At 35.7% G+C, this 13,211-nt stretch overlaps 1 long non-coding RNA gene across 1 annotated transcript in view; it reads left to right on the forward strand.

The window, feature by feature from the left end:
• The window catches only part of LOC107657431 (uncharacterized), a 51,085-nt gene that overhangs the window by 23,884 nt on the left and 13,990 nt on the right, over positions 1–13,211 (forward strand). The window lies entirely within an intron of this gene.

Consider the following 13,211-nt stretch of genomic DNA (forward strand, 5'->3'; position numbering starts at 1 on the left):
GCCATTACAGCTCGTACCTGCTAAAAACATCTGTTTTGGTTCTTATTATCATGTGTATCATGCTAAAATCATGCCTTTTAAACCATATTAGTTTAAACTTCTGATATACGGTTTTCTGATTGCACACATCCGAAGCACACATACAGAAAGCGGCTGTCACATGGTATGTGAGTACTAAACTAAGTTCTCATTCACACACAAGTTTACGTTAAAAACACACGTTACAAAAACAGTCTGTTATGTCTGTGAAGGTAAACAGCTGGGAAAGAAATCGCATGTTTATATTAGATCTGTGTGGCAGCAGCAATATACAGTAAATAAATCAATAAATCCACTGCTCTCTTGTCTCCTCTGAGGCTGGGGCTCTAAATAGTGTTCTGTGCTCGTCTGTGCAAAACTTTTGCCATGGCATTAGAGCTGGTACACCGTTGTTGCTTGCGAAATCAAAATGACGGCTCCGTGGGTGGAAACTTACAGATTAAGGGGCAGTAATATTATAATGAGATCCCTTTGCAACGTCACAAGGGGAGCGAAATCAGACGCGCTTGTTTTTTCAGACGCTTGTGAAAAAGTCTTACCAAAACAAAGTTACTAGGTTAATCTTTTTCACATTTCCTTGGTTGGTTTATGCACTGGGGACCCGGTTATAGCACTTTAAACCTGGAAAAGTCAGATTTTCATGACATGTCACCTTTAAGACTAACATATTGATACTAACACCCAAAAAAATTTACGGGGACTTTAATCCTTGACCTTCTGCCAACGTTTCTGCTTCATGAGCATATCAGTTGTAGTATTAAAATGAATATCATTTGCTTTCCCCCATGCATTCCCAGAAAGCCTGGAAATACCGGCGTTCAAGTTTCTGCAGGTCTTATCATAGTTTAAATAGTCAGAATAATGCTTTGGACGTTAACATTTGCAATGCAAATCTCCTCGTATACTGACTTCTCATATTAATATACTACTACTGATTTTCATATCAACTGTTTCTAGTTTACAGGTTCATCAAAAATGGTTTGCGGTTTTCATTTTGTGTTCTCTTGTGAACAGTGTAGAGTTGAACCAGGATCACAACGGTACAATGAATGACCTGTCCTCCAATTCTTTCTCACAGCATACATCTGTTAACATCGATGTTATAGACTTTATGAATGAAGACTATCTTCGACACATCAAGTAGTAGTGAGAACTACCAATAAAATGCATGCTAATGCCAAACACATGTTTTTCTGGCTCACAATTACTTGGAAGGGAAATATTAACTAGACTGTCCCTGCACCACCCTCAAACACACATATATAGATTATGGTTTGTTAATTAAAGAACTGAACTGGCAGAATTCACACAGTCCTCTACCACCACCACTTGACCACCTGCCTGATATGGATAGAGAGCGCATTGTTTTCATAATTCTTCCATAACAATGTACCGTGTTCATATTTTCCTGAAGCAACAGGACTCCTCACCCTGACTCACGTGTGCTCAATGAGATTGGCATTGCGGGTTTCCGCTGATTCACTTGTTTTGGCTGGTTAATACTTCCCCTTCTATCATTTTACTGTTACATCCCATTGTCTGATGTGATGGGGCCGGAAAAAGGACATGTTGCTGTTATGTAAGGAATTGAAACTTGGAATAGAAAGGATTGTGTGTGCCTTTCATATGTAAATGCATGTAAAACAGGACATTTTTCTTCCAAGATGGTGACCATGTATTGGGATATATTGTTGTGTGAATAAAAGAGTAGTATTATCTCCGTCAGTAAACCTGTGGTCTGGTTTTCTCTTGGAAGTGAAGAGTCTTTGAATGTTTAGTTGCTGGTCTATGTGCATGTTTCAATGGGGCCTTTTCTTTAAGCCGAAAGGCATACTACATATACAGTATCTCACAGAAGTGAGTACACCCCTCACATTTTTGTAAATATTTTATTATATCTTTTCATGTGATAACACTGAAGAAATGACACTTTGCTACAATGTAAAGTAGTGATTGTACAGCTTGTATAACAGTGTAAATTTGCTGTCCCCTCAAAATAACTCAACACACAGCCATTAATGTCTAAACCGCTGGCCACAAAAGTGAGTACAGGGGTGTACTCACTTCTGTGAGATACTGTACATCTGAATTGGCTGGTCTAGCCTGGGCTGGACAGAAATTTCTTAGGAGACCGACTTAGGCTGTGTCTTTTGGCTGTCGGTGAAGATACAAAGAGTTACATTTACTTTACTGTATATTTAGGAATAGATTCTTAACTAACTTCACTAAATGTTTGCATCTTATTTTAGCACACAGAGAAGTTAATTTCTAGTAACTTTCAAATTGGCCAGTTCATTAACAACTGTACAAAAGTTTAGGGCCAGTAGTATTTATTTAGCCTATTTAAGAAATCAATACTTTTATACAGCAAGGATGTATTAATGTGACAGGAAAACGTTATTTCTGTTTCAAATAAATGCTGTTCTTTTGACCTTCATCAAAGAATCTTGAAAAATAAATATCATGGTTTCCTTAAAATTAAGTAGCACAACTGTTTTTGACTGGGGTAATTCCAGCTTTTGTGAGCAAAAAAAAAAAAAAAAGTCATACTGACCCCAAATTTTGAATATTAAATTGTATCTTATTACCAGTTAAATGTGACATTGCTGTTATGATATGCAGCTAATTTTACTATGTTGTTGAGCGAATCAATGCAGGTTTTGTGAGCAAGAGACTTTTTTTCCAAATTAAAAAAAAAATCATACTGACCCCAAATTTTGAATATTATCTTATTACCAGTGAAATGTCACAATGCTGTTATATACTAAATATTTTGAAAACCCTTGTCTCTCCCCTTGATTGAATTCCAGAACTAACTGTTGTAATATTGATGACAACCAGAAGGAACCTGAGATATATTTTAATATTTGAGTGTTTTATTATGGGGACATCCTCTTTTCATTTACACTCTTCCCTTCTCCTGTCTAGCCTCTGCAGTGATTAAACATTATTCATGAAATCCTAGTTTGTTATTTAAAACATTTCAGGGAGACTGTGACCCATTGTTTGGTTTGTTCCTCATTTTGAGCTCTGTTGGAGACATTGGATGGAAAAAGTGTAAGGTGGTTAGTAATATGTAATGTGGTTGGAGAAACCAGATCTGATTTGCATGTCACTAGTAACCTCAGCAACCTTGATTCAAGAGTGAATTCTAAATTAGTTCCAGATTTTTTTCTCAAAAATTGAATTGGAAAACTAAATAATTGTTGCATAGGCAACAGAAATGATCTGTCAGCTGTAGGCAAATGTGTGCAGCTTCTCAATGTTCCTATCCGCCCGTTTGACACATCAGGGGATTTTAGCTTTTATCTGGTTCCTCTTTTCTGGTTTCTGCTCCTTTAAACATGGTGGGACTCTTACCTTTAAATGTATGTCACAATCTCAAAGGAGACGTCAGTGGTGTTAGAGGTTACCGCCTAAACAGAATGCAAGCTTGCTTATCTAATGGAACGCAAGTGAAAGTTTCTTCTGCGGATTCCACTGAGGCTCATGTTCCTCCAGCAATGGTTTATAACCTGTCTGAAATCGAGTTTACGTGGGGTGCGTCATTTTAAATTTCAGTTAAACTACTTTCTGCTATGCCTAGTTTAGATGAATTGATAACTAAAAGACAATGGGTCTCATTCATTAACCATGCATACGCACAAATTTGTGTCTGAAATTTGCATAAAAACTTGTACAACTTGTACTTTGAATAGCTTTCAAACTAAAATATATATATATAATGTTAAGAACAAATTAATGTACATACGCATGTGTTGTAAATTAGTCCAAAATACGAATTATTGAGCAAGGCCCACTAATATATATGAAACTTTTAAACACATTGCTGTTTGTTTGATCAGTCAGTTTCTGTCTTAACAAATGGCATTATTTTCTTGGGGAGGGGGGGAAACCCGTTTGGAAATAATCATTATTTTTAAAACTTAATTTGGTGGTCCTAGTGGTCAAAAAACACTCATTGAGGTAAATGACTTTGGACCAACTGCTACATTGAATCTACTGAGGCTCCAAATCTTGAATTATAATACTAAAACAAAGAATACAAGATATGTTTTATTATTATTATTATTATTATTATTATTATTAATTTATTTATTTAAAGCTACTTTAGCAACAAAATATATTACTACAGTACATGCAAACCCTTGATATACAGGAGTAGATCTTGGGCAGGATGTGCTGTTAATAGGTTACAAACAGGTGATCAGGTGATCAAGTGCATACTTTCTTCCCAGTGTGATATCATATAAACGTATTAGTTACATTTGAGTGAACTGTTTGCTAAAGCTCACCATCAATTTGTCCTAAAGCCCTTCTCGGGTTTTATGGTTTGTCAGTCATGTTTTTCTGTTGTTTTTCTTCACTTGAATGACCATATAAGTGGGGTTTATGCTGACGATTGCAGTGGTATTACTCACTCCTTCCTGAAAATGTATGGGGACCCTCCCCTACAGTGGGCCATGGCCAAGAATGTAATACACACCTCTGCAGCATTTGAATACAGCACAGTAATTTCCAACCACACGTGCTTCTCTTACCACAGGGAGTATGCCACCTGATCCGAGTTCTCTCAGCGGAAAGAGAAACCAGACCTTACTACGAGACTAAAATAGATTGAAACAAAAAACCCAGACAATCATTACTTCACTTTTTTCCCCATTTCCATCATCAACCCACCTATTGTGTTGATTTTCTTCACATTAGGTATAAAGAAAATTGAACTGGGACTTCACCTGAATTCATGCGCCCATTCAAAGAATTGTTTGGATCTTGCCCATTTGTTAGACATTGTAATCAATATTTATAAATATGCTGTATATTACTACAGCAAATATTAGAGCTGCTGTCCATGCATTTAGATAATGATGTGAGACAAGTGGTTGATTATACAACAGCATTGTTTTTTCAAAGTCTTTTCAGAGCTATTGTAGCTGTTGACTTTCATATTTAACCTGGTTATTTAAGTGTGATTACTCGTTAACTGAATCACACTCATATTGTTTAATAGTACATAATACGTTTATGTATCTCGCACCGAGTGAAAGCCAAACCGCAGATAGAACGGAAATGAACCTAAAATGAATTGGGCGTTGCTGTTAGAGATTTGTTTTTGATCAGATGACTCTGATTTAACTCTGTGGTAATCAGCTGCTCTGCCCTGACTGCGATTCCAGCTGATGGACATGGGACGTCATGTGAGCTCTGTGTGCTAACTTGTGTGACGTGTGGTTGTTGCGCTTCTTGGGTACATCATCGCTGGAAGCTGGCTATAGATTTTCACCCAGTCCCAAAATGGAATTATGGCAGCGATGCTGGATCGACATGACACAGCAGGTGTTCCTCCCAACATGGCATCCAACATGGGGAAATAAAGTCACACGTAAAAGTGCTGTAATGCCTTATGCAAGGATCAGGTCACCAGACTTTGGATTGTGACAGGCTCCATCTGGCCCTGGTCATGTCCTTATATAGCTCAAGATGTTATGACCATATACTCAGAAAGGTTATAGCAGAATTTAAGTGATCATCCTTCATAAACTTGTAAACTTGTTACAAAAGTAAAATGCAGTAACGACACATTTTGTCACATTGACTCAAATAGGGATTCTTAAAGGGATAGTTCACCCAAAAGTGAAAATTCTGTCATAATTTATTCACCCTCAGTTAATTTTAAACCTGTATGAGTTTTTTTTTTTTTTTTAACTAAAAAATAAGATATTTTAAAGAATATGGGTAACCAATCAATTGACGTCCTTATTGACTTCCATTGTATTTTATTTTATTTATTTATTTTCAAAATATCTTCTTTTGTGTTCAACAGAAGAAATAAACTCATACAAGGTTGAAACAACTTGAAGGCGAGTAAATGATAACAGGATTTTAATTTTTGGGTGAACTATCCCTTTAAACTATGATCTGTCCTGTGACTGATAGGCTTGAATCAATTATGCTTCAATTCTGAGAAAACGTGGTAATTGATCAAACTTCAAATCAAAACTACCTTTTTTTTCACCCCCAAAGCTAATTTTCTCAATTCCAGTTGTGCTGCAGTAACCGTATTTTCCCTTTTCATATATCAAATGCATTTTGATGATAATAATAACAATAAATATAGCATTAATATAACTATTTATAGAAATAATAAAATGACAATATAATAAGAAACTATTCTTATTTTATATTTCTATTTATAACGTTAAATATATTAATTAATTTTTTATTATTATTATTATTGTGGCTTTTATGACCTAATCTGGATTAAGACTCCATACTAAAAGTACTTATTATTAAATATCTATTAAGAGTGTAGTACCCTCACCTCCCTTCAACAAATTTCACTACTGTTAAATGGCTTACACGGATGGTGTGCTAGCCTCAGCGGCCCTCACTAGTGTGAAGTTTTATCAATGAACAGACAGTGTGTTTTATCTACGAGAGGGATGTTATAATGTGTGATTACAGGTTTAATCTGACGGGGTGTAAAAGTGTTACAGAGAAACATAAGGGTGTGCCTGAGGCCAGTCCAGGTGAGCCCAGTCTCATGTGTCACTGTGTTCAACTTTATTGACTTTCACTTGGAAAAAATAGACAGCACAAGTGCATTGTTAATTTCACTGTGACTTCCATATAATGGTCTGGAGGGATTTACCTGGTATAATCCTCGTCAAACAATCGTTGTTGCCTTGCGGTTTTACCTCGTGGTTTTTGACCTGTGTGTGAACAAACACCATTTTTAAACATTAGGTCATTGTTACACTAAACCAAAGTGATGGTTAGTCAAAGCAAACAAGGCATGTTTACAATACATGGAGCATATTTGCCGCTGATCTTTCCATAAGAAACTGTAGACATATGCTTGTCCAATCAGCATTTTGCATTCAGTCTCCATTGTGTCATGGAATATATCATCCAGATCAAATCTGTCAGTGCTATAACAACAAGAAGTGTTTAATTAGCAAATGAATAATGTTGAGCAGTGTGGCATTGTTGTTTCAGATCAGTTTGTTACTGTCTACTTTATCTTAGATCCTCAGGTCTTTTTAACAGTTAGAATTTTAACTAAAAATGGTTTTTATTAGTTTCTTGGAACACTTCCTTCCTGCCATAGCAAGTCTTCCTGGGTTTTTGTGTCTCCAGTGGCCGTCACTGAAGCTTTGGAACAGCTTGAAGTTTTTCCTCATCAATCTGACCCATTCCTCCTGTTTCTCTCATTGCCACCAGCAACCTCTTCTTTACATGCTGTTCTTCCATAGCACAAGACAACCCACTGAATTCACCTCAAACCCTGAGCTATTCTTAGTATGTTTCTTGATTCTTCTCAGGATTCTTTTTCGCCTTCTCTCTTTTTTTATTGTATGGTTCTGAAAAGTGAAATTTGTTCATATTGTACAGCTAGTTCCTGCCTGTCCCTGTTTTTTTTCTTTTTCTGAGATACACATTTTTTTCAACAGCATGCCTCTTGCCCTTGTGAGACGGGGGAATTAAATGTCCTAGAGAGGCTGTTGCAGCCCTGTCGCTCTGAGGGGCCTCTGAGCGTTTTCCCCCGGCTATGCGTGCAGCTGCGGCAGTAAAACCTCTGCCATCAGCAGCAGCTGATAGTGATCTGTGTTTGCAGTGCAGCATCTGCATAATCAGTATTCATGTCTGTGTCTCGGGGTAAGCAAGTTCTCTTATTCATACATGGTAGAACTTTCTCTTGTTTTACCTCACCCACATGGACCTGGCCTGGCACACCTCCAAAGCTACTCGGGCGACCTCAGAGCTGGTTTGGATTCTGTGTTTGTGCAATCATTCTGAAGAATGCCAAATCTGCAGTATTCATTCATGCTTGATGGGCATGAACACGTGATATGCGTTCATTCATTCATGTGCTCACTGGGGCTCTTATTTTATGCTAGAGGTTGAAATGGCCCTGTTACCACTCACTTTTGCTTTTTTTATGTAGCACTACAGCATCCCTTTGTATGTTTCCTGTCTCACCGATATTGATCACATAGGGTTTATGTAAGGTAATTTATGTTCTTAAAGTCATTTAGTAAAAATCAATGCATATTATATACCGTACAAAAGTTTGGGGTAGCTGCAAGTTTTTTTTTTTTTTTTTTTAAAGATCTTTTTTATGGTAACCAAGGCTGCATTTATTATCTAAAGTACAGTAAAAATTTTTTTTTTTTTTTAAAGAGCTCTTTTATGGTAACCAAGGCTGCATTTATTATCTAAAGTACAGTAAAAACAATAATATCGTGAAATAATATTTAAAATTTAAAAATGTAATGTATTCCTGTGATATAGGTTTGGGTGATAAAACAGTATCATATTGAGACCACAATCAAATTTATGTCAGTAACTATGATAAGCTCTGGACATTTTTACTCTATATGGATTAATCTAATTTAATTAAGTTTGTCACACCAGAAATACACACGACAGCAGCCAGTCAGTGCATGCTGCTAATCAGTCTTCGTGTTCTCTGTGTCTCTGTGTAAATGAATGGCACGGTTTCGTCACGATGATTTCAGATTCTGCGTCTCAATATATGAGGACGTAAACTATATTTTCCAGACCTGCACTCCCAAGTCACTTCACCAAGTTTCATTTGAGAAAAAATCATCAAAATAAAAGTCTGGTTTAACTTGAAGAAATTATGACGGAAAAATATTACTATAGTATACTAAAATATAATTCTCAAAGTAATAATAGTAACATACAACCAAGGTAATTTTTTCATTAATTTATATAGTTCTGTTATGCAGCATCTTGCTTGACAATAAACATTTTTGTTGTAAATTAATTGATTTTGATTACATTTCAAAAGTGATCAAACTGTAAATGTTTTAATTAATTTTATTAGAAACCATTTGAATAAAATCAATGAAAAATCAGTATTAAATCATAAAACACAGAATCCAGAAAAAATAAAATGGAATAAAGGTATTTAAATAAACAAATAAATAAATAAAGGATTTCATGGGGCCCGAAATTAAAAGGTATCTTACTCTGTGGAGTTTAATTTTGAATGAACAGCGTTATGTTTACATTTATTCTCATGGTCTAACAAACATGTGGAAAGTCTTTCCTTCCCCATTAATGGTAAACTAATATCGTGATAAATATTGATATCAGATGAAAAATAAAAACATTTGTGATAATATTTTTGGCCATATCGCCCAGTCCTACTGTGATGGCAAAGCTGAATTTTCAGCAGCCATTCAGTGTCACATGATCCTTCAGAAATTATTCTAATATGTTGATTTAGTGCTCAAAAAACGTTTATTATCTTCAATGTTGAAAACCGTTGTGCTGCTTAATATTTTAGTGGAAACTGTAATAATCAATAGAAATTTTAAAAGAAAGCATTTATTTGAAAAAAAAAATCTAGCATTTGCTGTCACTTTTGTTCAATTTAATGCATCCTTGGAAAAAAAAATAATACTGGCTGCATTGGAAAAATGTTAAGTAGTTGATTGAATATAGCTTCATTTACTTTTACCATGTCTGTATAAAATTTGAATGTTACGTACGATAGTTGTCCTGATCATCTGATAACTTCCCTGTATTTAGGCTGTTGATTCATCTGGGTCATTTGAATATTGTGGTTTGATTTACTCATTGCCAATGTTGATGTCAAAGTGTTTCGTAAACACTGCTTAATTGCTGTGAATGTTATGAGATCACAGAATTGTCATAGCTTGCCCTTTCAAACCACCCACACAACAACTTTTATTGAAAAAATCCATAGCACATGGTTCGCAAGTCTTGACAGGGAAAGCAGTTTAAATTACCATATCTTTCTATCCCTCGACATGATAAATTATGCATAAGTAGGATTCACATGTCTTAGCATCGCAGGGTAATTACCTTCTAAACAAGCTCACAAATGGAGCAATTACAATATTTCAGATCCCATAGGGAGGCATTGGTAATCAAAAGGACAGCAATTCTGGTAAACACAAGCGCTGTGAATCGTTATTTAAATATTCAGATCCGATCACTCTCTCCAATCCTCAATTGCCCCCCTGAGCCAGATGAAACAGCTGACCTATTTGTCAGTGACCCCTTACTAGAAAACAACGTGTACCCTTAGCATTGAATCTGGGAAGACAGGATTTTCATGGCTTTGTGAGGATGAGTGTGACATTCTCCGATTTCATGCTGTTATTCAACAGCTGGTGGGTCGATGCCAGCTTCACATGCGTCACGTGTAGCTGCAGTCACCTGACCTGAGTGGCGGCATTGTTGGCAGCGATTGCCTCAAGACTGACTGACATTTAACTGAAGAATAACTGCCAGGCCAAATCGTCTGTGTGTGCATTATAGGAACAATAAGTCCTCTGTATGTTCTGTTTGCTTAGAATAAACTGTTAGTCACATAAGCGTTTTCATGTTTAGCAGGGTGTTTTTTTCTTTTTACACTTCAGGCTCTTGAAAGCAGCTTGTGGATTGTCCTGTTGACAGCCCAAAGATATTTCTCCTGATTGACAACCTATTATGGCAAATAAAGTACAACTATGTAATACCGACTAGTTGTAAAAGGGTTAATTGTTTTCTCCGGGCTGTGTTTGTTGCCTGCTGGCCTGAACTTTATGTTGGTTTGACCCCTGTTAAAGGATGAAAGAGGTGTTTGACTCTCCGCAGCACTGCAACAAATTCCTCGAGATCAGTGCAGACTGACAGTAAACTCCTGCAAATATTTCAGCTCTCGTCTGGTTTGTTTATGCATCTACTGTAGCAGCCAGGATGTATTTAAATGTATTTTGTACAAACAGACTGATCGGAGTATTGTTTCACTTGCCTGAGAATTAATATTTTATGTAAGTTTATCAGTATTGTCTTGATGGTAGTCATTGGGTGGTTTGTACATTCTGTTAAAGGGAATTTCACTTTGCTAATTAATCAGATTATAAAAACCTCAAAAAACAGGGTTGGTAAAATGCTGTCTTTGATCTTGTGAATATGTATGCTGCCACATGGTCTCATTTTTGGATGCTTGTTGACGTCTGTTTGAGCAGACAGGTCAATGACACTACCGTTCAAACGTTTGGGTCAGTAAGGTGTTTTTTAATTTTTTCATTACATTTTAAAATATATTTAAGTATAAAAATTATGTTAATTAGTAATAATATTTTACAATCAATTTACAAATCAACCAATTCAACTAATTCCCAACATTTGAACAGTAGTGTAGTGTAGAGTACAAAAGTCGGAGACCACATTGAAAATCCGGCAATTAAAATCTAATTTAAAAAAATTAATTAATTAATTTTGCTTAATTTGAAACAAACACAAAACATATCAAAAACTTACCAAAGTAATTCTGAAAATTAAACATCACTCAATTAATTTAGGCATCACAGCATTCGAATGTACAGTATGATTACATTTAGCAGTCTTGAATATGTGAGTGTATGTGTATATATATTTTCTGTCATGACAACTCTCTGAGGGATTGGCATGGTAATGTACATGAGAATATTAATGTGTTTGGCGGAATAGATCTGCTAACATCCACAACATGCTGCTGTGAGCATGTAAGAAATACTGCTGCTGCACATGTAACTAACATATATGAAATAACCCTCAGGGCTCCAGACTGCGACCAAATGTGACCATTTATTCTGCCGGTGCAAGTAAATTTTGTGCACAGTCGCACTGGCGCGACCACCGCGTTGTTCAACTCGCATTGCCATTTCCGTTACATATGAGAAACATCAAATGGCAAACGAAACAAAAGCATAACAAAATCCTGCTACTCGTTTGAGCTGCGCAACGCAGACCATTTATCAGCTCGGATCGCAACGCAAACAAACTAGGCCGAGCTCAGAACAGCTTTACTCGGAAACCAAAGTTGATTTAGCAACACTGTTACAGCACAGCGCTGCGAGATTCAGTGAGAGGCATTTGAATTCGCCGCAGAATGAATAAAGATGCTGCGAGATCTAGTTAGATGCATTCAAATTCTGCAGAAATCTCTGTTATAAACAGATCAAACAGCACTGACGCAGAAAACCAGAAGCAGTAACGCGAACCATGGTGTTGTGGCAGAAATAGTCGAATGTTATTACATTATTCATTTCAGGGTTTGTACAGCCTTTTGAGAGAGAAATTCAAGCAATTTTCAAAGACTTACAAGCATTTCACACAACTGTTTCCAGCACTTTAAAGCTCCAAAATTATCCAATTTGAATGTTATTTTCAATGGGATGACCAAAATATAACACTTATGTAAAATTTAAAAAATACATCAAATCACCATTATAACATGTAGATGGCAGCAGAGGAGCACTTATTGGCTTAGTCATTCATTTATACTTTTTCCTTATTTTAAAACTCTAAAATAATTATAAAATTACCATTATAAAATATCAAATCATCAAGAAATCTGATTTTGTCAGCGGTTTGCTCTTTTTTTTTGTGTATGGAGTAAGGAAAGTCACAAAGTGCTTTGAAAAACAAACTTATCTTCAATTTGTTACTAAATCACACTTAATCACTGAAGACTATAGAAGAATAATGGTACATTTAATAATAGTACAATATATACTTTTTCTACATAAAAATTAGATTTTGCCGATGTTACTGTTGTTAATAAAATACATTTTGTAAGCTTCCCAACTCAAGCCTAGTGCTTTACTGTCAAATGTGCAATATCGTCTGTTTTTTGTTTTGTTTTTTCATATTACCCACAATGGACATTTGTCATTTCTTTACCCACAATGGACATTTGTCATTTCTTTAAAGTGTTTTTTTATCTTTCATGGAAAGGAATGAAAGCTATAGCATACATGTTAATATTTACAGAAACTGCTTATCTTTCTACACAACAATAAAAGAATAAACGGTAGTGGCTTTCCTTTGTTTATCATGTACCTGTTTAATGAATAAGGTTATCATCTATGAAAGGCTGATTATTATCTTTGTTATCAAGGTTAATTTAACCTTTAACTTGACCTCTTATGCAGGGCATTAAAGGTAATCATAGCCTTGTTTTGGATTGAAAGTGGACTCAGATACTGTAAACCTGATCACAAAGCAGATTTAGAAAAGTGTAAGGAAGTTTAGGAAAGTGTAGAAACGTGTAAAGAAGATTGTGTCAGGACCGCATAAAATATTGTGTAGCTTTTAAATTATTTACTTTTTTTTTTTTTTTTTTTAAATAAAACTAATAAAGC

This window comes from Sinocyclocheilus anshuiensis, unplaced genomic scaffold, assembly GCF_001515605.1.
Source record: "Sinocyclocheilus anshuiensis isolate Anshui unplaced genomic scaffold, SAMN03320099.WGS_v1.1 scaffold155, whole genome shotgun sequence".
Classification (NCBI taxonomy): domain Eukaryota; kingdom Metazoa; phylum Chordata; class Actinopteri; order Cypriniformes; family Cyprinidae; genus Sinocyclocheilus; species Sinocyclocheilus anshuiensis.